Raw genomic sequence first — 27,332 nt, 5'->3', positions numbered from 1 at the left:
CTACCTTTATACTGAGATGCATAGAACGTCAATTATCACTAAATACTAAATAACCGTTATTTGGACATATAGTAATTAATATACAATAAATATGTTCACTCAAATTGTGTACAATCTGCATATCTGACAGCTGCTGTATTTTAATCAGAAATTAAAAAATGTAGTTTTTAATTTTTTCTTACATTTTTTCGACAAATATATTTTTGTGTAAGTACCGATTATATACGCAAACACAAAACACCAGTACATAGTTTTAAATAATATCATTCATACTGACGTGAATGTCTCAGAAGTTACACAAGACTGAGGTCATCATTCTCTCAAATGTGCTTTGACTGAATTTTCGTGACTTAAGTTAAGAGTGCCCATGGAAGAGAGGAGCACACACAGGCAAAAAATTGTCGTGACGAACAATCTTAAAAATATATAAATTTTATTAAAACGTTAAAAAAATATATGGATGATAAGACACTGTAGGTACACTATATCCGCGATGCGTGCATTTATTCGATTAACCACCGACGAAGCAATAATTAAATTATGTAATATTATAATATTTATATTATATTTCACACTTTACCATTATTATAACAATTTATCATTTTAACTATTAAATATAGTATTTTAACTTTATAATATTATAACTTTATATACTTATTCACTGAACCAAAATGTATACTTCATAATATAACTTTTCTTAGCGTAGTATTTTCTCGAGAGCTTTTCATATAACTTTTTCACTGTGTCAATATTGCAAATGCAGCCTCTTTCGTAATATTATTTATTTGAAAAGAGACTCTCCCGATATTGGATCCCGAGTAAGCTAAAAACACTTGCAAACATATTTTTTAGGGCAACCTTTATTACTACGACTAAAATTCACTTAGAGTCAGACTGCCTAATACAGTTTGAATGGGGCTACCTTTTTTCATTATGAATAGAATTTTACGGTAAACCTAGCAGTTTTTTACACCTCTCGGGATAAAACTTTCGATCTTTCCGCCTAAATTTAATAAGTAGACCATCTTCCCAGGTGTGAACCTGAGGCCTCTATTGATGTTTGGTCTTATTTCCCTCGGGTTGGTGAAAGAAGAAGGTTTTTCATAGTACCATGTCCAAAATTCGGTATTCCCACGACAATTCAACCACCCAATATGGGTAAATAGATACTGAAATTTTCTATGATACTTTTAAACCAGCAAGTATATAAAATATTTATACAAAAATGCAGCCACTGTTTTTGGATATTCTAAATACTACAAATTGTACTCTATACGTTTTGAGATACGTGTTATTAATATTAATTTAAAAATATAAATAATGTTGTAATGTTTTAATGATCTTAACACTAAATATTTCACTTAATTTGGCGCTACAACACAAAGACCCCTCCAAATCAACCCACTCCGCACCACACTCGGTCTTAATCGAGCGTATCACGAGGTAATCACTCACCCAGAAAGTGAAAGATGTGAATCTAAGTCCCACTTAGTCCAACTTAGATTACTTCTAATATGTAGACGGCTTCCGTAGTCCAGTGCTTAAGGCGCTGGCCTTTCATCGCGTGAGGTGACAATATAGTTAAGTATATGATTTACTCAAAGCCTGTGTGTATGTGATTGTTTCCTCTATATTACTGATTTCAATACTGTTTCAGTACACTTCTCTTATTGGGCCTCATGGCTTATTGTAGGATTTAAAAAAGATTACACATTTCTTTTATTTTGTTAACTGTCAATTCATGGTGGAACTGCATTGTATTGTTGTTTAATTTAATAAAACGCATTTTTTTTGTAGTACTTATTCCACTTTTAAAGAATAAATTAGGACCGGTTGAAAATGTCCCTCTGAGGCGGACGAAACCGGTGGAATAAGCACTACAAAAATAATGCGTTTTATTAAATTAAACAACAATACAAGATTACACGTGTATGCATTTATTTGTTTTATTTAAAATGAATTATAATTTATGTAAAAGAAAATCTACAAATAATTCACAAGATTTAAGAATGAACAATCTTTATTAAACATGCATAATTTATAAACAACTCAGATATTATATATACCTACTAGAAACATCTTTGAATTGATAAATGTTCACCCTGTGACTTATTTCTTTATACCCAAGCATTCCACCTCTTCACCAACAACTGCTCGATGTTTATTGTATTTACGCATACATTTCTTTTGCACGTAGATAATATCACGTGTTAAGCATATATGTAGCAATATACTACACTGCTATTCTTTCCAGTTTCCCGTCTCCGATATAATGGTAGCAGGGCATTGTACCTCCACTTCCATTGCTTCTCGTCTCCTGTTACAAATGGCTTCCTTTATGACTTTCGTATGCAACTCGAATCCAACCGATCGCATTTAGAAGATCGAGAATCCATAAACGTTTACGTGAAATGTCTTTTCCATGAATAATATTAATGTCATGGCAATATCTTTGTGTGCATAGTTTATCGCGATACGTTTTGTAGCCATTTTTAAAAATGCCATTTATATGCGCATCTACGTTGATCTTATAAACTAAACCAACATTAAACCACATTCAAGTAGGAATATATTTACTCCATATGAATGATTAATGATCATGGCCGCCTTTTTCATCTAATAAGACCACATTACATCTTAAAAACTTTTATTACAATTACAATTAAAGTATTACAATACTGATTATAATATCAAAATATTTAGTATGATTGAATAAGTACCCATTCCAAAGATGTTGAAAAAATCGGTGTGTGTACTTATGTACGCGCGTTAGAAGTTATATTTCTTTGGCGTAACAAAACTTGTGATAAACTAGATTCTTCGACTAGCTCTTAATTACAGTATAACCCATATTTTACGTTTTTTAGGGGACTGAAAAAAAAACCTAATTGGAGGGAAAATTGGGGGTATTGAAAAAAAAGAACATTTAAATTTTATGTTTCTAAAAAAATAACGTTTTATTAAAAAACAACATTCAATTTAAATTTTTATTGAAAATTTTTTTATTTTTTATTAAAAAAATCATGTATATTAGTTTGTTGCATTTTTGTTATGTAATTCTCACCTTACGCCGTTCGAATGTCACGACCCAATCATTGTCAAGCGCGCGTAACTCGCATATTTTGAAGATTTCCGACGTAAATCGCGGGAAAAAAACGTAAATGCGGGTATTAAATGTACTGAAATACATCGGGACTGAAAAAGTTACACGCAATTGCCGGAAAAACGTGAATTCCGGGCACGTAAAAACGAGATTATACTGTATCTTATTAAATTACATACTCAAGAAAAGGGACCGCTTATTGGAACGCCGTTGGTTTATTTCTATATACTTTAACTGATATTACTAACTGATGTTAAATCGTTTGTTTACATAAGGAATTGCAAATGGCCGACAATAATAAATTCGTTAACGGAAAAATTCTAAACTATAATATTATACTGTATAATCGTCACGATTGCAGTATCATACTGTGGCGTAAATGTAGTGCGTTCTGCTGATAACCGAATAATCGGTGGCTCGAATCCAATCGAGTGCGTTTTTTTTTGTATGAAAAAATAAACTATATATGTCACACGCCAAAAATACACGCTGATCTGCAGCCCGATTTCCTAACTATCGTCTCGTGTGGCACCAGACGACATGACGTAATTGTGACGTCAGCCAATACACGCTCGAGCGGGCGGCATGTATTGGCTGACGTCACAATTACGTCATGTCGTCTGGTGCCACACGAGTCGATAGTTAGGAAATCGCGGTGCTGATTTCCCAAATGCGCCAAAAGAAGTATAACCAAAAGAAGCAAAAAATGGGACCCAAACGTATGCCTACAAATTATGAAGTAAAAAATGACTCATGGTGTACTGATTAAATTCGTTACAAAGTTTATTAAAGTCAATATCGCAATTTTCTTAATAGGACTGCACTCGGTCATAAAAATACCCATAACTTGTCAAAGTTGTTAAAGCTCAAACATTCTTGTTGAATGTGAAAGTTTAGTATTTTGTCAATAACAGCTATTGTGTGTTAAATACAAATTTATTCATGACGTGGCTGCAAAAAACTAGGGAATGAAAAGAGTGCAAGGAGATGGATAAATCTCAGAAATAACAAACATAAGAGACATCGAATATAAAAATCCGTCAAAAAAGTATGGTAAAAATCTAACAAAAATACGTAAATATTATGTGCAATTTCATACAATGCTTTTAAAACACCGTAAAATCACACAACCCAACAATTTACAGAAACTGATTGTTTAAAACGATATAAATAGATGTTTATACGTATGATTGTATTTTTCATGGATGTACTTCAAATAGATTTTAATTAGCTAATAAATATGCATAGTTTTCCAGTTTGAAAATAAATTACGATAAAAAACAAACGAACGTTAAAACCAACTATTACGGTTACACTTGACGCACGAAAACGTAATTTCCCACTAATATTAAATTGTGAACTTTTCGGTGTTTATTATTAGACGTCTCACTAACAATAATATTGTAATGTATACATAATGAGTCTCCTTATATAGTTTCCTACAAGCTTAATTTAGAGCGCACCCAGAAGAAATTTCTTCTATATATTTATTTTAAGACATATAATTATTTTCCTTTCAATATTTAATCAAACGATTATTTTCCAAAAACCATCCAACAAGGCATACTCGCTTTTCACTCTTTTAACTCTCGTAGGTCATTTCTGCTCTTGAGACATTTTTGCCTGCTATCACCTGAGATGTTTTCCAATCCTGGCATCCAACATTTTTTAATTTATATGCTACTGTTAATTATCTACGTTGTCAGAACCGTATCCTCGTGTCAAGCCTATTAGGCACCTTTAGCGAGAGGTACAAGACAAGTCAATCCACTCCATAAAGACATAATATACATCTTCAATGACGTGCTATGTATTTTGAAATTTTATTGTATAACATTGTTCATAATATTATTCATTTATTTTTTTCTCTCTTTTGAAGGAAATATTTGATATAAGTATATTAGATGTATGTAGAAGTATGTATTTTTATTTAACTTATTTAATTACTAACAGCTTCTTTTTCAATTTAAATCTCATGCTGTGAACATCTTGAATTCTGATTTGGAATGTCCACAATGTTTTTTTTAATAAATTAATTAATACTGTGGACTACGGTACTTTGTTGCAAATTGGATTTATGAAAAATGTGTATTTTTCCATACATCCAATCAGGAGCCAAACTGCTATTATAATATGCTTAACCGGAAACAGGTTCTATCAACTGTGGTTTGAATGTATAAAGGTAAAGTTTATTTGTATAAGAAAATGTCATTGCAGTCTTGTTTGATTATAATTATCACGCTCGTTCTTTTGCAGCCCAACCTTTTCTGTATTATTAAAGGCGAGCATAAATTTTAATTTGAAAAGGATTCATTCAACGTTTATCACAAGTGAACAAGTACAGGTGAACAAATTAAAGGTGTACTCATCAATTATATCCGTACCCTCCTTTGTTCTCGTCGCGTGAAAGGGGTGCACACTCCTTTGTGTTGGCTTAAAAAATAAAACTCATCTTCGTTATATGCTGCCAAGCCAATTGTGTTGGGTGCTGGAGGATTACAATATACGACATGAATAATGTGCTATAATAAATTCATATTAACCCAATGTGTTTGCATATTTTTATAGCATAGTCTCATAAACTAATATTTAATTTGCAACTGGACATTTAATGACTTTTATTATACCCGAATATTCAGGTACTTTTAAATTCAAAGTCGATTACTCTGCTAAACATAACATTGATAACTACCATCTACAGAGTGTGTACGACGGAGCTACGGAATAAACTGTGGCTTTGCCTGAGAAGAAGCAGAACACTGGCGAACAAGAGGGTTGTTTGGAAGCGCCGTGTGTAGCAGATTTGGTAAAAGAAGAAAAATCCTTTAAGCTACAGATCTGTCTGTGAATAAAACGATTTAATCTTAACAACTACCTAAATCATTAACGTTCAAAATCCGTCAATAAAAGGGCAAATCGGCGCTGGTCTTTCTTTCGGTAGCTCCGGGTTCGATCCCGATGAGAACACAATATATTTATGTGATTTTCTCAAAGCTTGGATGTTTGTGATTGTTTCACTTTCTGGATGCGGCGTTATAGACCTGGCGGAAAAAATGGAATGCCTCCACCTTTGTTACTTACTACAATTTTTAATTTTGCGTCTATGTGCTTTCCTCTCACATGAGTACTCTTAACCTAAAGTCATATAAATTCAGTGAAAGCATAATTGAGTGCATGGCGACCTCAGTCTTGGGTAACTGCTCCTGAGACACTCCCAGTCATTAAAAAAAATATGCTTCACATCTAAACGTAGGGTCTTGTGATACGCCCTATTAAGACCGGGTGTGGTTATGTGGGGTCATTTACTTCGATGTTTCACTTCTATTACTAAATACGCTACTGTTAAATTATACTACTGTCATTGGACCTCCAGGCCTTGTTATAGTGTTAAAAAGAATATAGGTGTACTTATATATTATATTTTTTTATATTTAAAATTCAAATTTTATATTTAAATAAAATTTGTTCGTTTGCTTTATATGTTACGTTATTTCGGTTATGATTTTCGTTTTGCAAACATCTCCATGAAATGATATGTACCTATTACTATCTTTTCCAGTTTTGTGTTTCCACAAAAGCTTTTCAAAGCGGAAATTAAGCGAATGCTATCTTTTAAACGACCTTGACAAGCTTGCGAAATAAATAAATATATACACTCTTGCTAAGGAAACGTTATAGGTTTGTCACATTTTATATTTTCAACTTGCTTTTCAGTTGTTTTATATATATATATATATATATATATATATCTAATCAGTTTCTAGATTTATACGTAGACAATCTAAAATTTTATTTTATTTCTTCATAGCTTTCAGAAAAACCTTTTATTTTTATAACCTAGTACAAGGCTTCAGAACTAAATTCCATTTCCTTTTTAAATCACGTAAATTATGGTATTTACCTAATCACATTTGTATTCACTTTTGTCACATATGAATAATATTCTACCCGTGTAGTAAATATGAAGTAAAAAATTCGCCTGAGACGCAGTTTGCTTTTGTATTCATTATCATTAAAAAAATAATAGTACTAAAAAAACGACTACACCGTATACTTAAACTATAACAGAACATCGAAATAAGTTACTAAATATATTTACGTGCTTTTGTGTAGCAACAAAACGATAGTAGGCCCTTGTAGTCCTGTGCGCAAGGCATTGAACTTCCATCTGTAGGCTACAGTTTCATTCCTAGTGAGGTCACAATATATTTATGTGAATTTTTCAAAGAGTCGTAGTTTGTGATTGTTTCACTTACTAAATTTAATGCACTAATATTTTATTACACACATTGGGCCGGGCACCATTGCCTGTTGTAGTGTTAAAAATAATATATGCAGGGACGTTACGCCGAATGTGCGAAATTGACTATTACATGAAATGGGCAAAATTTTGCCTAAATCATGAAAAATGCAAGCCCGTTGCCTTATTCATGAATTAGACAAAATATCTGCCGAGTGCATGAATTCGGCAGTAATTTTTCTGCCCAGTTCATGCATTGGACAAATTAGATAGTAACGCTACGGTGGTGTTTTATGCAACTAAACTAAATGTGTCAAATGCTCATGCATTGGTCAAAATTTACGTATATTATCTACGGTCAAAATAGATGGTCGCGCTCCGGTGGTGTTTTTTGCAACTAATCAAACTAATCAAATGTGTCAAATGTCATTGATTATAATTTAAAAATATACCAATCAATAACAATAATGACGTTCATATCCATTTACTATGAGCAAAAAAAATCTAGAACTATAATATGATAACGGAAGAATTTTATTAAAACGTATTTTCGCGATTCGATTCGTGCTTGGGTATCAATCGTGCAATGGTCGATTGTATGTTTGTGATAGTTTGTTGACACTTGTCTTGTGAGCTAACCTCAAAATGGACATTCAGTTGAATTCAGAATTACAAAACCTACCCTAACCTAACCTAATAATAATATTATTATATTATGTCCAATTATAACTAATAAAACCATCCGTATTAAATTTACTTTTTATACTGTCATGTTGACAGTTTAAGAATTCCATATCCTGGCGAATTCACGTACTCGGCAGATAATTTACCTAATTCATGAATAAGGCAATAGGCTTGACTATTACATGAATTAGCCAAAATTTTGCCCTTTTCATTTAATAGTCAATTTTGCACATTCGGCGTAACATATACATGTTTTTCTATTTAATATATTAATAATAAACTGTATGTGAACATGTGTATTTTGGTCAGGACTAGGTATTACCAAGAAGCATCGAGACGATTCAATTATTGTAATCTGAATCAAAGTGTTTAAATGTAATAATGTGTAAATGATTGACGTGCATACGATGTACGCATTCAATGTAGCTATTTTTATTTTAGTGCTGTCTTCTATAGAAGTTTAGATATCAACTTGCAGTACACATCAATGTCCTGGACCAGTTGTATCAGATCCCCAACGCCTTGGACATTAAAATACGTAGGTATGGAAGTTACGTAGCTAATAAAATCTCTTTCTACGTTACGCTTCTGCTACCGTGTAGCTATGTAGCTATTACAGAATTAATTCTCAAGGGAGATATACAATTAAAGCTTAATCAGCATCTAAAATAACAAACTGTGAAAACCACTGGTTCTATTTCTGACTTGGATCTATAATACCGTGTGGATAATGGCGGTTCCTTGTCAGTGACGTCCATAGATAAAATGCCGCCTCTAGGCAGCACTAAAAATCCGCCTCATTTTTAATACAGTATTTTTATCAACCTTTCATGAGTCCAATATCTAAGAAATGTGTTGTATGGATACATTACTAATAAAATATCAGACTAATTATTTGCAAAACTGCACTTGTCGTTTCTGGTCACCAAATACATCGAAGGGCAACGGAAGCAAACTAAATATCGCGAACCCGATAAAACCAGTGAGCTGATTTTTTTAATGGAAAGATAATTCCAAATGATTTTCCTCGATTTGCCGCCATTCAAATAACTGCCGCCAAGCAACGCTTAATCTGCATACCCATACGGTACGTCACTGTTCCTTGTTTAGGGATCTGCGGCCTACGAAATCAGAGACAGAAGTTCTGTCCACCAATGCTCGACGGATACTTCAAGCCTTATATAACCATATTGAATATTCAATAAACTTATACAATCTTGATATACTTATTCAATTTTTAGCACGACATGCTATTTTCTATCAAGCCACGAATTTTAATTTTCGTGAATTGAAAGCAGGGCAACATTATTTGCATGATCCATTTATTAGTCTGCCTCGTGATTGCTATTGAATTATTCATACGAAATCAAATCAATCGCACGAAATTATTTATTTCTTAGTGGCCATATATCAAAACGTTGACACGTTTGAGTTTGTGTGAGACCGATTATAATAGCATTAAAACTAGGGATTGCAATACCGAATGAAAAATTCAATACCGGTATTTCTTATTTAATACCGGTATTTCTTAAACATTAAAAAACAGAAATACGTGCTTATAAATAAATATAGCTATAAAAATCTTTTAAAAATATTATTTTATAGCAAAAATCTACATTTATTATGCTGACATTTAAGGATATGTATTGATCATAATAATTGTGATTTTTTACAAATAATTTGAATATATTGATAATATTAACTAAAACCCTCAAAAGTTCATCAAGTGCAAATAAGTCCGGCTGCAGAACAGCTTCTTAAATTAAACGCTTGTACAGTAATCAATATTTATAGAATAATTGAACATTTTTACCACGGATGTTTTCTGTTTCGAAATAATATATTATGATAATTCATCGCGATAATTAAGTACCCACTTTTATAAATATATTTAATGAAATTTGTTTTATTATTTTTTCACCTCTGTTTTCAATATATTTGAATTTTAGCAGCAAATAACTTATAATTCATTTGGAAAAACGTAAACGAGTGTGCTTTCTTAACACCGAAAATTCCGGTATTTTGGATTTTTAAAACCGGTATTTCGGTATTGATAAATACGGGAATACCGGTTTTTAAATACCGGTATTGCAATCCCCAATTAAAACGTCATTTCGACAGCGCGGCAATTCGATACGCCGCCATTTGCAAATGTGCGCCTGCTTAAAATGCCGGATCGCAATAATTATATTCGAAATTTGAATTCTCCATTAGTCACTCTGTCAGTTTATACAGAATTACGCGGAAAACCCAATTGATGCTAACAAATGGCGGTCGTTTGTAATGAGCGCCGCAATAGTCAGACGTTTTACCGGACCAGACGTGTTCGCAGCATTCAACTCTCATTAAAACGATTATTTTCCATTTCCGCTGTGATCTCAATAAATTGGATGGTCGCCCGCCATTAGAATTGATGCTAGAAGTAATAGGAACATTATACGTGCATAGTTTTCTGTCGACAGTATTCACGTCTGGTGTGTCAGTACAAATATTAAAAAATTGCGTTGGTTGTACAAGTCAGTTTAGAATCGGGCTGTATGATTAAAAAGTAACGAATGAAAACACAAGCGATTACATCAACTAATTTTGATTCGAAGGTTTACATTATAATTTGAATTTAGGTTGAATATTACGCGGAGTTGCGCGACTGTTATTTCCTGTACGTATTATTGTCTATGCTATATAAATCAAGGCATGCTCGCCTTTCATTCTCTTGAAGCTCGTAGGTCACTTCTGCTCTTAAAGCATTTTTCCCTGCTTTCACGTGGTATCATTTTCAATCCCGATATTCTAGAAAATTTAAATTTTTACACACCCGTCAATTACATGCGTGGTCGCAGCCATGACCTATTTTGGGTGAAAGCTGTTTCCTCATGTCAGGCTCACCAGGCACCAATAGCGAGGGCTGTGCGGTTGGTCAATGCACTCCCTAGAGATGTAGATATTTTTGGCGATCCATTATATATTCTGTTTTTTAAATTCTATTTTATTGTTTAATTTGTATTTTTTGAATCATTGTTGTTTTCTTAAATTTTATTTCTTTTGTATAAAACTATTTTTGCTTTCTTTTTTTCCTCCACTTTGTTTTTTCTGATTTTCCTAACTGATTACTTGTAATTTTTATTCTAAATGTCATGTTGTGAACGTCCTGAATTAATAATTTGTTATGTACTCAACGTGTCTTTTTCAAATAAATAAATAAATAAATAAATAAATGACCATAGACAATAATACGTCAGTTGTAGAATTGAGTAATCCTCTACAATTGCCCTCATCGTCAAACTATTCTTTCACTGTGCAAAGAGCCTATTTCGCGACGATAGAGTTAAACTACGCCTCAGTTTAAAGTACACGATTCACATCTTCTCTTTCATACACTCTTGTAACAGAATGCGAGAGATGCAATACGACGAAGTTACACGGGCTTCCTCATAGTTAATTTGAAAACTACTTTCACGTAAGCTGGTTAAGAAAAAATATAAATATGAATGGTAAATAAAATGCTTCCCTTTAAAATCTCAATGAAATCATAGCTGATCGTATACGCTTTTTACATTTTCACGACTCAATATATAAATATATATATATATATATATCCAGCCCACAATCGACGCGTAGGCTAGAAAACTAAAAAAATATATTTTTTTAAATCATTAGTTTTACATACCTACCTACCCACTTAAATCAACTTGAAATGTGGTCTATAAAAGTGCATTATTTGGAACGGCCCTCAAAAATCAATCATTTTGATGACTCCACTTGGAGAAACTATATTATTTATATGTGAAATTGATGCTTATTCCTTATAAATTGAGTATTTATAAAACCAACAAGTCATTCTATACTATTCATATCTAGTGTTTATAGCAGTGTTACTTTAAACAAAGTTGTTTTTGAGGGTCATTCCAAATAGTGTACTTTTACCGTGATGCCTAATAATATGTTTGAGCATATAGTAATAGATTTATTGAATTTTAAAACTTACTTAAGAAAAAACTATAGTATATCATTGGTAAAACGACTTCAAAATGAGAAAGGAATAACACTTTGACAGTTGAAAAACAAGGCGATGCGTTTGTGTTACCAGCCTGTCAAGTTACTGTTCTTAGTTACGCCTATGCTAGAGAAATGATACTCTCATCATGTGGCAAGACTCGAATATATATATATATATATATTATGATATAAGCAGATAATATAGAGAACTTTTAACAGCCAGACTTTCATTTCTCTTTATGAAAAATCAACATGTTAAAAGCGCATTCGGTGTACACGTAGTTATCACCCAGAGTGAGGATTTCTTTTTTAATACCTCCGTTATTACTCCCGTCCACGTTGGAATTTTAATTAAAAATTACGAAGCTTTCGTGGCATAAACTTTACAAAAGCTCATGTCTATTTTAATGGCAGTCTCTCAAAACGAGTGATGTTAACATCAATCTAAAATAGTGCTTCCCGCGCTCCTGCTTGCATTCTATAAAATAGAGTGTTTTTAAAACGATCGCCATTCTTCTAAAAGCCAGTGGGCTTAAATGCGAAATTATTCAGTTTACTAAATTTGAATTTATCTATCAAGGGCCGGAGTGTTATGTAAATGTAGAAAATTAAGAATATGTATTATCCTTCCGAGTTGAGTTTAGTTTAATATAGATAATGTAGACTTTTTTGGAAAAAAACGTATCTATATATCTTTATGATCTTTTCTCATCGTATAAATTAACATTGAATGGTCACATAAAATATTATATTAATACTATAAAAAAGTAACGTGTTAAAATTGAGAATTAAGCCATATTTGCTACATCAGAGTCTGGTGGCCGTGGTTATAGCACGTTTTTAAATTATTATTTTGTCAACATACTGATTATATACAATTATTTAACAGCTTAAAGTTCAATGGAGTATCTAATCGACTCGTAATTTTTGAGAAATCGTGATATTTTGCGTTCCGTATTTGCCTTGATATTAGGATACACTGTATGATAGTTTTATATATTACTATCTGAGAAGTTCCATTCTTTCTAATTCAAAAAATGCTAAAATAATTTGATAAAAGAATAATTTTATAATTTAATATGAATAAAATACAGATGATTTTATATGTCTGAAAATATCCAACTGCCAACAAACCACCATTTTAAAAACATGTACGTAAGTATTAAAAAAATATATTTTGGAATAAAGATAATTCTTTTCTCTATTTTTTTACAAGATTTGATATTGAACATTTTCAATTCGGAAACACTTCAGAAACACGCATATTAGAATAAAATGTGAGGTGCTTCCGAACTACGTATGTTCTATAAAAAATGATACATTAATAATTCTTGTGAATTATTCGTTGAAAAAAAAAATACTTTGCATATATTATTTTAGTTAATTTCGCCATAATTACACATATGCTGCACGTGGGTAAATTGGTAAATCACAAGCGCAACCTATATTTAAGATTTTTTAATAGGTTTTAATAATTTACTGTTGATATTAAATATCACGAATCATTTTTTGAGGTTATGAATCTCTAAGCTATAGTAGTTTATGTAAATACTCGTGGTTTATTGTTAAATACACTGCATGAAATCTTAATAATAAATTTAAAATACAAAACGACAAGATTTTACTCTTCATATTGCAATTTAAACCATTTTAACAACATTAAATGTATTTGCAACCACGGAATGTCAAAGCACATAGAACTTTGTAGAACGACGGGTCTTTTTAGATTATGATAGAACTCTGTAGTACCAAAGATATTTTGTAAAGTGCACATAGAACTAGGTAGTATTGGGGTTTAATGAAAATATATAAGAAATATTGACCTCATATTGATATGGTATGTAGATAATGTGACTTGGAAGACTGCCTCATTATTACTTTAGTTTGGCCAAAAATCGACACTTAGAACCTTGTAGTTCTCGGGTCGTGAAGTGTGTTTCTGAGGTGTTTTAACCCAATTGCAACAGGCAACAATTAAGAGGTTTTGAATATAAATAAGGGGGCAGTGGAAGAAAAAAGAAAGCAGAAGAAATTTTGAAAAACTATTTCATATTATTATTTTGTATGAATAATGTGAGCATACGCCCCGTTTTGAACGGAACTATCCCGTTTTTAGGTAACCTATCCCGTTGTCCCCAAGCACAGATTCGGGACACCGAAATGTCCCATTTTCTGAAAGAGAGAAACCCATGGTAAGTAGAGTGTAATGGATGTATTGATTGAAAGGGATTTATCAATTGTAACCAAGATACAGAAGTATTTAATAAGAATTCACTTATTTCTAACTACATTACACCGCAACAAGGGACAGAATGGAACAGTGGGAATGTTTCAACCAAATAAACGAAAAGTCGTAGGGTGGAATTGTTCTAACACTTTCACACCAACAATTTGAATCATTCGAACTTTCGTAGAATCATTGAATACATCGCACACTTAGTACAAGACTATCGTAAGTCCAAATAGTTGATTGTTGGGAAATCGACTTTTAAAATTGCACATTATTACAATTACGTGTGAACATTAGAAAATATATAGAATTATATTTTATTTTTTTCTCATTCAATCGGGTGTAGTTGAATTTATGATATTTGATAAATATTTTTTAAATACATCCTTTGTTTTATGGTAATATTTTAACTTTTAAGACATACGATGGTTTGTGTTTAAAAATTGGAAGAAAAATTAAATAACGTAATAATTTTGTATGAAAAATGTATTTAAGTTTCAACCGTTAAAAGTAATGTAGTATACAGATTTTTACCCAGAATCAGAAATTGTCCTTCATTAAGGGCCTACATGCGCCACGTAGGTCAAAATGGAGATTTTATGGTATTTTCAGAGCATAAGCCAGGACATTCCTTAAACGTTGTAGATAATCTATTTATATAATTTTGAAACCTCATTATCCTTTATATTTATTTTTAACATTTGATGACTGCATAACGTATTTTGATTACATAAACTAGTATTCTTTTAAACCTCTCGCTCTAATGTTTTAGAATATAGTCATATTTCAGTACATAAATGTGCAGTGGTGTTAAGATTTTTTACATTTATTAATTTTTAAACGCATTTATAAAACTATCAGTATAATTTATATCGACATTATTGTAGTGAAATATTTACGATAAAAATTATATTGATAATCTCTGTGATCCCAAATTTGACAAGAATTAGTTTAGAATTATTATTATTCATAAAATGGGCAAGTTTGACACATTTGAAGATAATTCTATAGATACTCATTATAAGCGATGTCTTTGACCATTCAAGTGTGATAAACATCCTACGAATAATGATTGCCCTATGAATAAGGTAGTGTTTTTTTTGAAATACGCCATTTCTTTTGGCATTCCCCGGTGGTTAAGCTACAACATACGGCCGTAGCCATAAATTGACAAACTATAATTGAAGTAGGGAGTAAAATGATGTTAACGCGCGTGTTTGAAATAAAATAAAATTTGTTATAAATAGATTATCTACAACGTTTAAGGTATGTCCAGGATCATGCTTTGAAAATAGAAAAAAAGCTCCATTTTGACCCACGCTGAGCATGTCCGCCCTTAAAAGAAGCCTTGTTCCTCAACAGGATCACGATAACGGAGAGGAGTATATAACACTAGATAATAAGTCCAATCATATAAACAACCTGTATACGCAACGTAACGCTTATAGATAATCTCAAACCCATAAAATTTCCCCAAAATCAGAGGGCAGAAAAATGGCCTGCATTACTTCTTATCGCCGAAACAAAACTCCCTTTATATGAGGTCCAGTAATGGCGGGAACACCACTTAAGGAAAATTAATGTTTTTTAATCGGGCACGCAACAGGGGGCGGCTATCAATCAAACACCCTCTTCCCCCAGTCCCTTTTCTCTCATCCGTTTTTATGCTACCCTGAGGCTTCGCCATTTATTTGCAGTTCGTGTGTCGATTTATCAAGTGAAATAAATTGGAAAATTTGGCTTAGCCCGTGTCATTTGTCTGTCTGGAAATCGAGTCCCAATTAAAGCATTTGAATTGAGAATTTGATTGTTTTGTGGCATTTGGATTCATTGGGATTCTAGTATAACATATACGCGTCCAGAAGAAATTTCTTCGATGTCTTTATTTTAAGACATTTAACTATTTTCCTTTCGATAATTCCTCAAATGATTGAAAGGCATGCTTACTTTTCACTCTCTTGAATCTCATCGGTCTCTTGAAACACTTTTGCCTGTTATCGCGAGGGATGGTTTCCAATCCTGGTGTCCTAATGAATTTGAATTTACATGCGCCTGACAATTATCTACATAGTCGCAGCCATGATTTATTCTGGATCGGAACCGTTTCCTCGTGTCAAGCCTATCAGGCACCATTAGCGAGGGGTGCAAGATTAGTAAATGCGTTCCCTAAAGACATAGACATTTTCAATGATGTACTTTGCATTTTGTTTTTGAAACTTTATTTTTCTGTATAGAATTGTATGTTTTTTGTTTGGGCAATATTTGACTTATAATGTAAATCTCATGTTTTGTACGTCTTGAATTTAGATTTGTTATGTCCACGATGTTTTGTATTCTTAAATAAATATCAAAATAATCACCACCACCATTAAAATTTTGCAAATAGTGATAATATTATCCGAAATATTAGTCGTAAAACAGTTCAAATTATCAATGTATCAAATATTTTTTTAACTATAGAAACTTTTCTTATGCCAGAAATAGTCGCATCATACGAGTACCATTGATATATATATGTTAGCATCATCAATGTATAATATTTTAATTTACTTTAGTTAACTACCTCGATTCGAGCAACTTCTTTTGCTGTGGGATATTCTCATCCCACCATACAATGTGCAAAACGTAAATACTACTATAATATAATTTTATCGTAATTTGATGTCACGCCCATGGCTCAAGTGATAAATCACATTGACGCAAATCCAATGGGTGAGGATATGAGTCTCTTGATCCACTGCCGAATAAAGGCATCTCGTTATTGTCTCCACTCTTTTCAGTTTGTAGTCTTCCACTTGCGTGCGGGTGAGTTTAGGTGGACGCTATAAATTCTTAAAATATATAAATGTATAATTGTATTTTCACTACTGTTGTATGTTTATAATAAATTATGTTCTCTTTGTATATTTTCATTTTTATCGTTTTTATTACTTTCCTTCTTTGTAATAATCTTTCATGTCAACGTCTTAAATTTATAATTTGTATTTTCCACAATATGTTAAAAAAATGAAATCGAAATTAATTCCACATATCTACGTACGTTATGCCCAACATGAAGATTTCCACGTCACGTTGCGTTAGTTTCATACACGCGTTCAAATGCACTAAATCTTATTTTCAGTTTCCTAACAAATTTTTATTCTAAAAACATACTCCATTTATATCAACTGTGTACCCAAGATATACGTAATTTCCGAGTTGTTCACGTTATATTTATAAAAAATTCTTTTAAGTTCACAACGTAGTTTATTAAAAACTTTATTTTGGAGCCATTAATCTGCACACCTATTACTTTGCACCCCGTTTCTGCAAGTTCTTACATCCTGGTTTGGAGGCCATCAGTATTTTTGAATGTTTATAAGTCAATTTTAATATAGTTAATTTGAAAATCAATTTACATCATGTGTAATGATTTAATCAATTTAACAAACAAAAAACGATTAGATCAAACTAAATTTATATGATTCGGTCAATTCTATTTCTGGGATAAAATTAACCTTGTTGGTTGATTCAAAATGTTAATTTTATTTTCAATTGAAAAAACACCGAATCACCTAAAACCTTTTTACCACCTAACGACCCACACATATAGCGTTCCTAATTATTGTTGGAAAGCAAAATTCTGCTGGTAGAGAATTTTTTTATGCAAATCATTTTTATTTCAACGTTTAAAATAATACTAATAAAACAAAAAACCGTATTCCTTGATTTCTGATAATAACATTAGCTTAATAACATTAGTTGTTAGGCTAAAATTATATAAAATTACACGAAGATATCAGCATCATCAACCGGGATCGATCCATTGCTGGATAAAGGCTTATCCTAGCCTCTTCTACTCTTTTCGATATCTACTTCTTCTCTGCCACTTACTTCCACAAACATTATGAGTTCATCTATCCAGCTGGTTTTAAGGCATCTCTGTGGTCGTTCAGTGTACCACTGTATGGCGGCAGTTATCCAGTGGTTATCCATTCGCTGAGTGGCATGTCCAGTCCATTACCATTTTATCTGCCTAGCAACCTCTATCATATAGCGTACCCTTTCCCAACATCTATATTTATATGCCACGTTTCACTTCTAATTTGCGGATTTCTTCGAGGTATTGGGTAGTCTTCGTAGAAGCAATAATATGAAGGATTCGTCTGGGAGCAGCCTTCATTCTGCTCTGAGAGAGGCATAGAATAACGAGAGGTGAAAGAATCTTGGTCGGTCAAAAGATGACTGAAATTTAAGGTGATCATGATCACCAAGAATATAAGAACCCACGTTTCACATCCATATGTATGCACGGGTAGTACGTTTTGTTAATACCAAAAATTGTGTATTCTAATAAAAAATACAAACACTACAGTAATTTATAAAGATTATACATATCCTTTACTATCATTTATTTTACAACAGCTGCTGTGTAAAAAAATCCACAAAATGAATGAAAAAACCTCTTATTCCGCAGTATTGCAAAATTAACCCTGCCAACTAATAAACACTCCATTATTGCTTCCTCGGAGTGCAAAACTTTTGCATCGAAATGCCTTTTTTATTTTGTTAGCTCCACAACTCCTTTTGAACTTAGATAAATAATAATTAAATCTGGAAACTTTCTTAATTACACCACTGTGGGAATCCGCAATACATACATTGGAAATATATTATTATGTACGTACTTTCTTGGTATAATGTTCTATTGAAGACACCAGTAACTATGATTTTCAGTTATTCCCTAATATTGGAGGCAAAGTTTAATTTAAACTTTTGGTGTACAACCTTTTTGGCAGTACGTAGTGACAATTTACTTATTTTCTTAAGTATACTGGATACAAACACAGTATGTAATAATATATTTTCTCCCGATTCTAGACAAAATATTATTCTTCATTACATAAATAGATGTTTTAAAATAAAAGCTGCAAAGTTGGTTTAAATATATATCTCCTTGGACTTGAATACAAAATTAATAGTAAACACACATATTAATTAACTGAAAACACTTCAGATATATCATATATTTTTTTTTCGACCATGTCCGATCCGAATAGGATCATATGGGCCTCCACAGGGTAGAGGTTTGTATTAACAGATTTTGTTTCTTACGAGAAATGGATGTCAGCCACTTGCTCAACCTATTAGGTCCATACCCTGACTCACACACAAATTGAAAAACAATATGTGTACTTGCCAGACCCAGGATTCGACCTTGAGACCCACGGCGTGATAGTCATATGTAGGTATATCATATACCTGCTGTAAAAATCTTTCACTAGATTCTCACTAATTGTGCCAAGCCCGTCCTATGTAATTCTTCTTCTTCTTCGGTTATATCCGCCCCTTAGATGGAGCATATGGACATCACGTAATTATGTAATTATGGACACCACGTAATAATATCCTATGTAATTACGCCGAAATTAAGCGGTAGTATAAACATCATGAACTTATTAGTACCAGCTCTAATTAGATCACTGATACTTTACGCTGCCAGCAAGCGTCTAAAAGACCAGTTCAAAAATTGTGGTTGCTGCCCTTAGTATGATAATGAGGTTGAGACTCGTTTAGTTTCATTGTGGAAAATGCTTGTTCAAAAATATAAATCCTCCCAAATACTTAAATGTAACGCACCCGGTTAGGGCACAATACAAACATGGACCCTTCAAACTAACCCGCCCCGCACCACACTCGGTCTTAATCGAGCATATCACGATGCGTACCATATACAGACCTATTTTAAGGTCTTGATTGCTAAGGAGGCGTCTCATTTTGAGAAAGGCACTCCTTGCGATCACAATTCAAGTTTTTATTTCCTGAGACTGGTCCCATTTTTCATTGACCCATGTTTATAACTATTTATAATAGGTCACATCTTCCAAAACCATATTAGGTATAAGTAAATTATAAAATTGGACCCACTTGAATGAATATTGCGTCGAATCCAATAAAGACGATACATTCTTATTAATATTTTTGGATTGGTATTTTTTAATTAATTTCTAGCAATATTGTAAATATTGTAAATTTATTTCTTGAGTCCTTTATTGTAAAAATGTAAGCATTTCGGTGTTTCCAGTTACAAAGGTGGAATGACCTCACTGAGAGTTTCTGAGAAGAGTTTGGCAAATGTCTTGAAAAGGAAAGTTTTCGTATAGTGCAATTTTATTTGAATCTGTAGTTCGCAGTAAGTGGCATGGATTGCCGCGAGCTGTGTATCCCTGCTCAGAGTCTCAGATTTATTAAGATTTATACGTAATAAACTTCAACGTTTCAATTGTATTCATTTTGAATGTTGTATAAGTTTGTTTATTACGAAGCACCCTTGGATAATAATTGCAAATTCGGCGAATGGATAATCTTCTCACGTAATAGCTGATATTATGTTTGATACATGGCCCCCACAAGGGGGTGTCTGACAGGGCTCTAGCCTGCGGGTCCGGGATCAACTATTCATAATTTGTTTGTAATATTTTATTTATTGTGATCCTTGACTTAATAGATAGGTGAAAAAGTTTTTACCTACTTTATTGTAATAATTATTTATTATATAAGTAAGATTTACCTGTATTCGTTGTCAGTAGGTATTTGCCTTTTGGTGAGTGCACATAGTGCCTGAAGATGCCGAAAAGCGGAACCCGGGTCGCAAAAAACGACTTCAATGGAATAGTACAAAACTTAAATCCATTAGAATTTAAATTAAAATTCTACCAAGTACCTTCGGTCGATAGTATTAATATTAAAAATAGATAATGTTATCAAAATAAATAATATTTTTTTTTTGCATGAATTATTTTGCCTTCGTGGGTGTTTTGTGCGTAATATATATTTTTCCCACGAGGCATAACAAAAGGATTATCAATATTTTGGTTTATTCGAAAATTCAGATGTGAGTTTGGTTTAAATTTCCACGTTACGTGCTCCAATTCTGTTTTTTAAACAGATGACTAATCAAAAATTGTATTTTATTATTCAGGGCGCAGAATTTTCCAGAAATCAGGTTGACGGCTTAATCCCGTCAGCTCTGGTAAACTTTTCCAATTACTGGCGGCAAAAAATCTTATCTCTGAAATTACAACGCCGGTCCTTGGGAAAACATTTCGCTGCATTTTCAGAAAACTTATCAGTGTCACTATCGCGTTAAGTTTTCTTTAATGGTTATTAATACTGAGGAAAACTTTTTTAAACTGACACTCTAATGGCAGTAAGATTTGATGAACACATTTATGTCATAACTAAATTTAGATAAAAGGAATATGTACATAAATAATATATCCACCACTATTTAATTGTAATACGTCTTCTACTTCTTCTTCTTGGTCGTACACTCATGGCTGAGGATCGTGACCACTTTTTAAATTTATCATCCTTTGAGCGACCAAGACTTTCCATCCTTCTCGATCTTCCGCTTCTCGCAGGGCAGAATGAATGATTCACCGAGTCAGCTCTTTCACTTGGTCGCTCCATCACGCAGACGTTTTTCCTCTGCTTCCCTTCCCTGGAGGCTACCCAAAACCACCAGTCTCTCCAGGTTATCCGGTCCAGAATTCGTCTCAGACATATCGTTGAGAGCCGTTCCTTTATCTACAGTCTCTGGATGATTGGCTGCTCCATCTAAGAAATACGAAGCATTCGGCGCCAACACCACATCTCAAAGGCATCTCAAAGGAATTGCCCTCCGTTCACGTGCCATCAAAAGTGAAAATATTTGTTTTTAGTATTGTTTGACTCTTTCACGGTCTTCTCTTATATTAATAGATTTTTGGGTTGTCAAAAAGTATATCAAAAAGGAGTCTGTTGGAGAGTAAATGTTTCTCAGAGTAAAAATTGGTAACAGTTATGCACGTCGTCATCTTCATATTTTATCTTTATTTTAGGTATTTCTATAATCATCAATATTAGTACTATAATATATTAATATAACTACATTATAACTAAATATATTATCAATAGCTTTAGCATTTACATGATATCTTAGACGATATACTTATCTCTTGCCATATGAATAAAAAAAATATAATATATACGAATCCAGAATACATAATGTCATTATGTAATCCACAATTTGTGAATTGATTCAGTTTATTGCTACTAATAAATCAACGATCAAATTACTTAAAGTTTATAATAAATAATAACTATTAATTTATAATTAAATCAAATGAAACCAGAGATGCATATAATTTAGCTCAACATTACATACAAACATCTCTGGCGTAGTCTCCATGAAGGTTTATGAGCCAAAATATCTATCAATAGATACACCCTTAGCTTATAAACATAAAATGCGTAGCATATTTAAAAAAAAAAAAAAATTTTATATGCACGAGTAATGTCGTTATGGAATGCAGTACTGTGTAATAAGCCATGTTGAAAATTCATACAAAATTCAATCGTATTCCTATCACGTAGAGATAGCTTTCCGCAATTTACATGGCGACCACTTTGTTCTATTAATGCGTGGATTAATATTGTTATCTCTGTAAAAAAGCTCGTTCATCAAAACGTGTCCCGAAATATGATCAAAAAAGATAAAAGCTTCGGATAACAATAAACTTTCGACCACAAAGCTCCGTCGCTAAATAAAATCTTATTGTCTGGTCTTTTGTGTTATGGAGCTTTTTTTGGGGATGAAAAGGGACAATGTAAGTTTATTAAACAATTAATGGATACCTTTGTTGTGTTTTAACAAATGTTTCTAATTATAGTGCAATTTGTATTTCTATTCAATCAAGAGGATTTCTTATCTTCAGTTCACGAAAAGGACTTTAATCATTTTGACGTAAAATACGTTTATGCTAGAAACATATTACCATCATGTCACATGAGCTCACATGCCAGCAGAACATCCAATAATAAAAACATAGAATGTAACTCGAAAATGTGTAATTTTTCAGGAAAAAAACGTTCTATCACGCGTGAGATTGGTGGTGTGCCATGATACGGTGATTACCGTGACCTTAGTGTAGTTCTGATACATTTGGACAAACCTAGATGGAGACATATATTGAAGGAAGCCGAGGCTTACATATGGCTATAGCGTTAAGAAGAAGACGAAATAAATATGTATTTTACAACGTTTTTATTGGCTCGGATTCTTATTTGTCCGGTGGTTGTTTATCCAGTACAAATCTTGCAATCGATTTTTAACTAACTTCTCGACTAGTTAGACATTTTAAACTTTTAGAATATATCAGAACACGATGCCAATGCATTAGTTAATTCTGTTTTGTATGAAAAGTTATTTCGGAAGAAATCCGTAATACAATCCACTATTATTGGTTACTAAGTGGGTGGTCCTAGCAACTAAATTATTAATATATACGTGCGTTACTATAGAAATCAATATGAAATGTCAAAATGACATTTCAGTATTCTATATTTATTCAGTATTTCTATCAAATACAAAAAAAAGTATTTATTAATACATAGAATTGTTTAGTTTATATCAGGGGTGGGCAAACTGCGGCCCGCGGGCCGCATGTGGCCCGCCGGGTATTTTTTTGTGGCCCGCCATCATTAATTGTACTTCTGATTACGAATAACTTTTTTATATATTTTTAAAAAATATTGACAATAGATTAAAATTTGTTAAGCAATAGTACGCCATCCATTTTCAATAGATATTGATAGTATACCGACAGAGCTACAGCTTGAGATTATCGATCTGCAGTGTGACACTGATTTACACTGATTAGAATTGCATCGTCGTGAAGAAATCTCCAAATTTTACAATGCCCTTAATTCAGACAAATTCGACCAACTTAAAGATTATGTAGGAAAAATGTTCGTTATTTTTGGATCAACCGATATATTATGTGAACAAACATTTTCGATCATGAACATCAATAAAAATTCTTTACGATCAAATATCTTCGATGCCCATTTACAAGCAGTTTTGAGGATATCAACTACAAAATTAACACCTGAATTTAAAAAAATGTACAACAGTTTCATTCTTCTCATTAATTTTTTTGTAATGTTTATTTTTCGTGATAATAAATAGTGTATATCTAAAAATGGTATTTTACTTGCGGCCCGCCGCTCATTTTGAATTCTTGAATTTGGCCCTCCATCCAAAAAGTTTGCCCCCCCCTGGTTTATATGATTCAACAGAAAATTTAAAAATGTGGTATATAAAAAGTTTTTTTTATCTTATAATTATTTAAACATAATTTTGTAACTGTCTGTTTCCTTAATAAATAAAAATATATATATATTTAATTACTATAGTATGTGATTTATTTTCACAGTTTAACCGATCAATATCTTTCTTAGGGGACGTCTGATTGATCATTTAATTTGTTCGATATGATTTTGTTTAAATTTTATGTGCACTTGTAAATGTAATATATTATAATATATTATATGTCTTATGTATACAACCTAAGTGATGCTAATATAAGGTTAGTAATAAATGTTTAGAAATACCATTTTATTCATGATATTAAATAAAATTTAAAGCCTAGCGCCACTCTTGCGATTGTTTCAAATGACTTTGTGTCGTAAATCTCCGAAGAAAATACAATTTTAAATGTAAAATAATGCTTTCTTTATTGGCCGGGCATAAAAATGATGGCTCCTTCTTTCGTTGCAAATGTATCAAGCAACTGTTGAATAAATAATAAAAACCTCGCGCACATTTTGAATTTTATGTCTTACCGGTCGTAAAACTTACTTACTTTTCAACAAAAACCTGAATATTTTACAACACGAAAATGATTTCAGTTTAGCAGTTGTTTTTTTTCAATTTGAATTTGTAGTTTGAGGTGAAATTATTAAGTAAGTACTTACTTTTACACAGATTTCATTGGTGTGGTTTGTCATTTTATGTATTTTCAAAGTACTAGGTTGCAGGATTGTATGTCTTTTGAGAAGACTAATTTGTACATTTTTTTAAACACACATCGAATTATTGTGGTTATTCATCGAGTGGTAAATATCTAAAATTTTCATTGGAATTTCTCAGACTTGTGTCACTAAAATCAATAATTTGGAAAGCCTGGACAATTACGTAGGTACGTAAACATATTATCTAAATGATTATTAATAATAAAATTATTAGGAGGCGTCTCTCATGGTGTGGTGCGTAAGGCGTTGGTTTTCCATCCGGGAGCTCTGGGCTTTTTAAAGTTTAGAAGCATGCCTTGTGGCATCCAAATGATCATAATGGCTTCTAAAATCTTCCAATAAATCTTTTTCATGCTTTGCACAATGTTCCTAATTACTTTAAGGAACCACTACAATAATATTCATGTATAATTTAATTAACAACTATTTTTCAGTGCGAAAAGCTAATGCAAATGACAGCTATCTTCGTTTTTTTCCTTCAGTTAACAGTAATTCAGATAAACTTAGTTCCCCACCATGTCGTGTTAAAGTCATTGACAATTTAATAAACCATTTTTGTATTCAACGAATAATTCATAATATTTGAGAATGTAACATTATATATGGTATATCTTAGGTGTTTTCAAGTTATCATTGATATTGAACAAACATAATTTGAAAAATAATATATATGAGAATTAATACATAACCACGAAAAAAATTGTTTTAATACGCCACCCAGCAAGATTCGAACCTGTACCCTCCAGGATTCGCGCTGTGTTAGCAATTAACTTTATTGTAATACTTTGATTTAAAATACAAAATCAGATTGCTACGTATTACAAATATATTATTATAACAGTAGTTGTTAATACTACTAATTTCCTGAGTTTTTATTAATTATTCATATATCTATTAGAAGAATTCTCTTCCTAAATAGAATTCGCAAACAAAGGTGAATTAACTTTCCATATAGATACTCCATTGCTTAAATCTAGGTGACGTTTAATCTTACTTTTTTCTTATTACTAGAAAGGTTTTTGAATATACTACCTTTCGGGTGAGTTTGTTAAAGTTCTCGTGGAGCCCCAGGGTTCCGCAGGCCCGTTTGGAAATCACTGGTTTAAAACCACAAACATTTTCCGTGGTACTGCCGATTCGATTAGACATATCGTATTACCCACATCACTCTATCCTTCCTTTTATATCACACAGTGGGTACATATATGAAATAAAAATACGTTACGACTCGAACATAACGCGAAAAGAAATCCACACAAGTGCTCTGTGTACATATATTATCGCACAATACGGTAATATATAGACGTGAGGGTAATATATTTATATATTAGAATATATCTAGCTCATGTGTAAAGTGCATATGGCGTTTACTGCCGTCATTCGTTTTGCATTTGTTATTGACATTCCGATACGTTACGTCTCGGAGGCTTTGTAATGCTGAGGGAAATATTCTAGCCAGGAAAAGAAAACTGTATACGTGAGATGTGTGAGAACACAATATGCTTCCGCTTCGATCAAATGCACGATCAAATTCTCACAATATGCATTAGACGAATTCATGATTCAAAAATACATCTGGACATGACGGTTCTATATATTATTTTCAATAAATAATATTTTCTTTAAAGTAATAATTACGGGATTTTTTAAACACGTGGGATTGCTACCAAAAGTTGGTAAGTCGATAATTTAGGTACCTAATTAAATATGTATACCAGGAAAAATCAAGGTCATCCAATATACAGAACATGCACATAAAGCACAAATAAATTTGTTCTAATGGATTTAAGTTTTGTACTATCCCATTTGAGTCGTTTTTGGCGACTCAATATTCGCCTTTCGGCATCTTCAGGCACTTTCGACAGGCGAAACCCAGGTCGTCAAAAACGACTCAAATGGAATAGTATGAAACTTAAATCCATTAGAATTTAAATTTAAATTCCATCAAGTACCATCGGTCGATAGTATTAATAAAATAAATTAGTATTTTGTCTGATTTCAGAGAGCATGTAAAACTTCAAATTGCAATAACTCTATTACCTCTACTCTAACCTAACCAACTTTTGGCAGTAACCCCACGAGATTTAGATAGAGTGGAAGTTGATGTTAACCACTTGCTCAACCTATTATGTACATACTTCGGCTCTAAACACACATTGAAAATTAATACACGAATTTTGCCAGACCCAGATTCGAGCCCGAGACCCACTATATTATACGCTAACATAATACCTCTCGGCCAT

This window comes from Rhyacophila brunnea, unplaced genomic scaffold (assembly GCF_057557595.1).
Source record: "Rhyacophila brunnea isolate RB1 unplaced genomic scaffold, BYU_Rbru_1.0 scaffold_8, whole genome shotgun sequence".
In the NCBI taxonomy this organism is placed as follows: domain Eukaryota; kingdom Metazoa; phylum Arthropoda; class Insecta; order Trichoptera; family Rhyacophilidae; genus Rhyacophila; species Rhyacophila brunnea.
The sequence above is the reverse complement of the archived record's forward strand: the minus strand, read 5'-3'. Positions refer to the sequence as shown.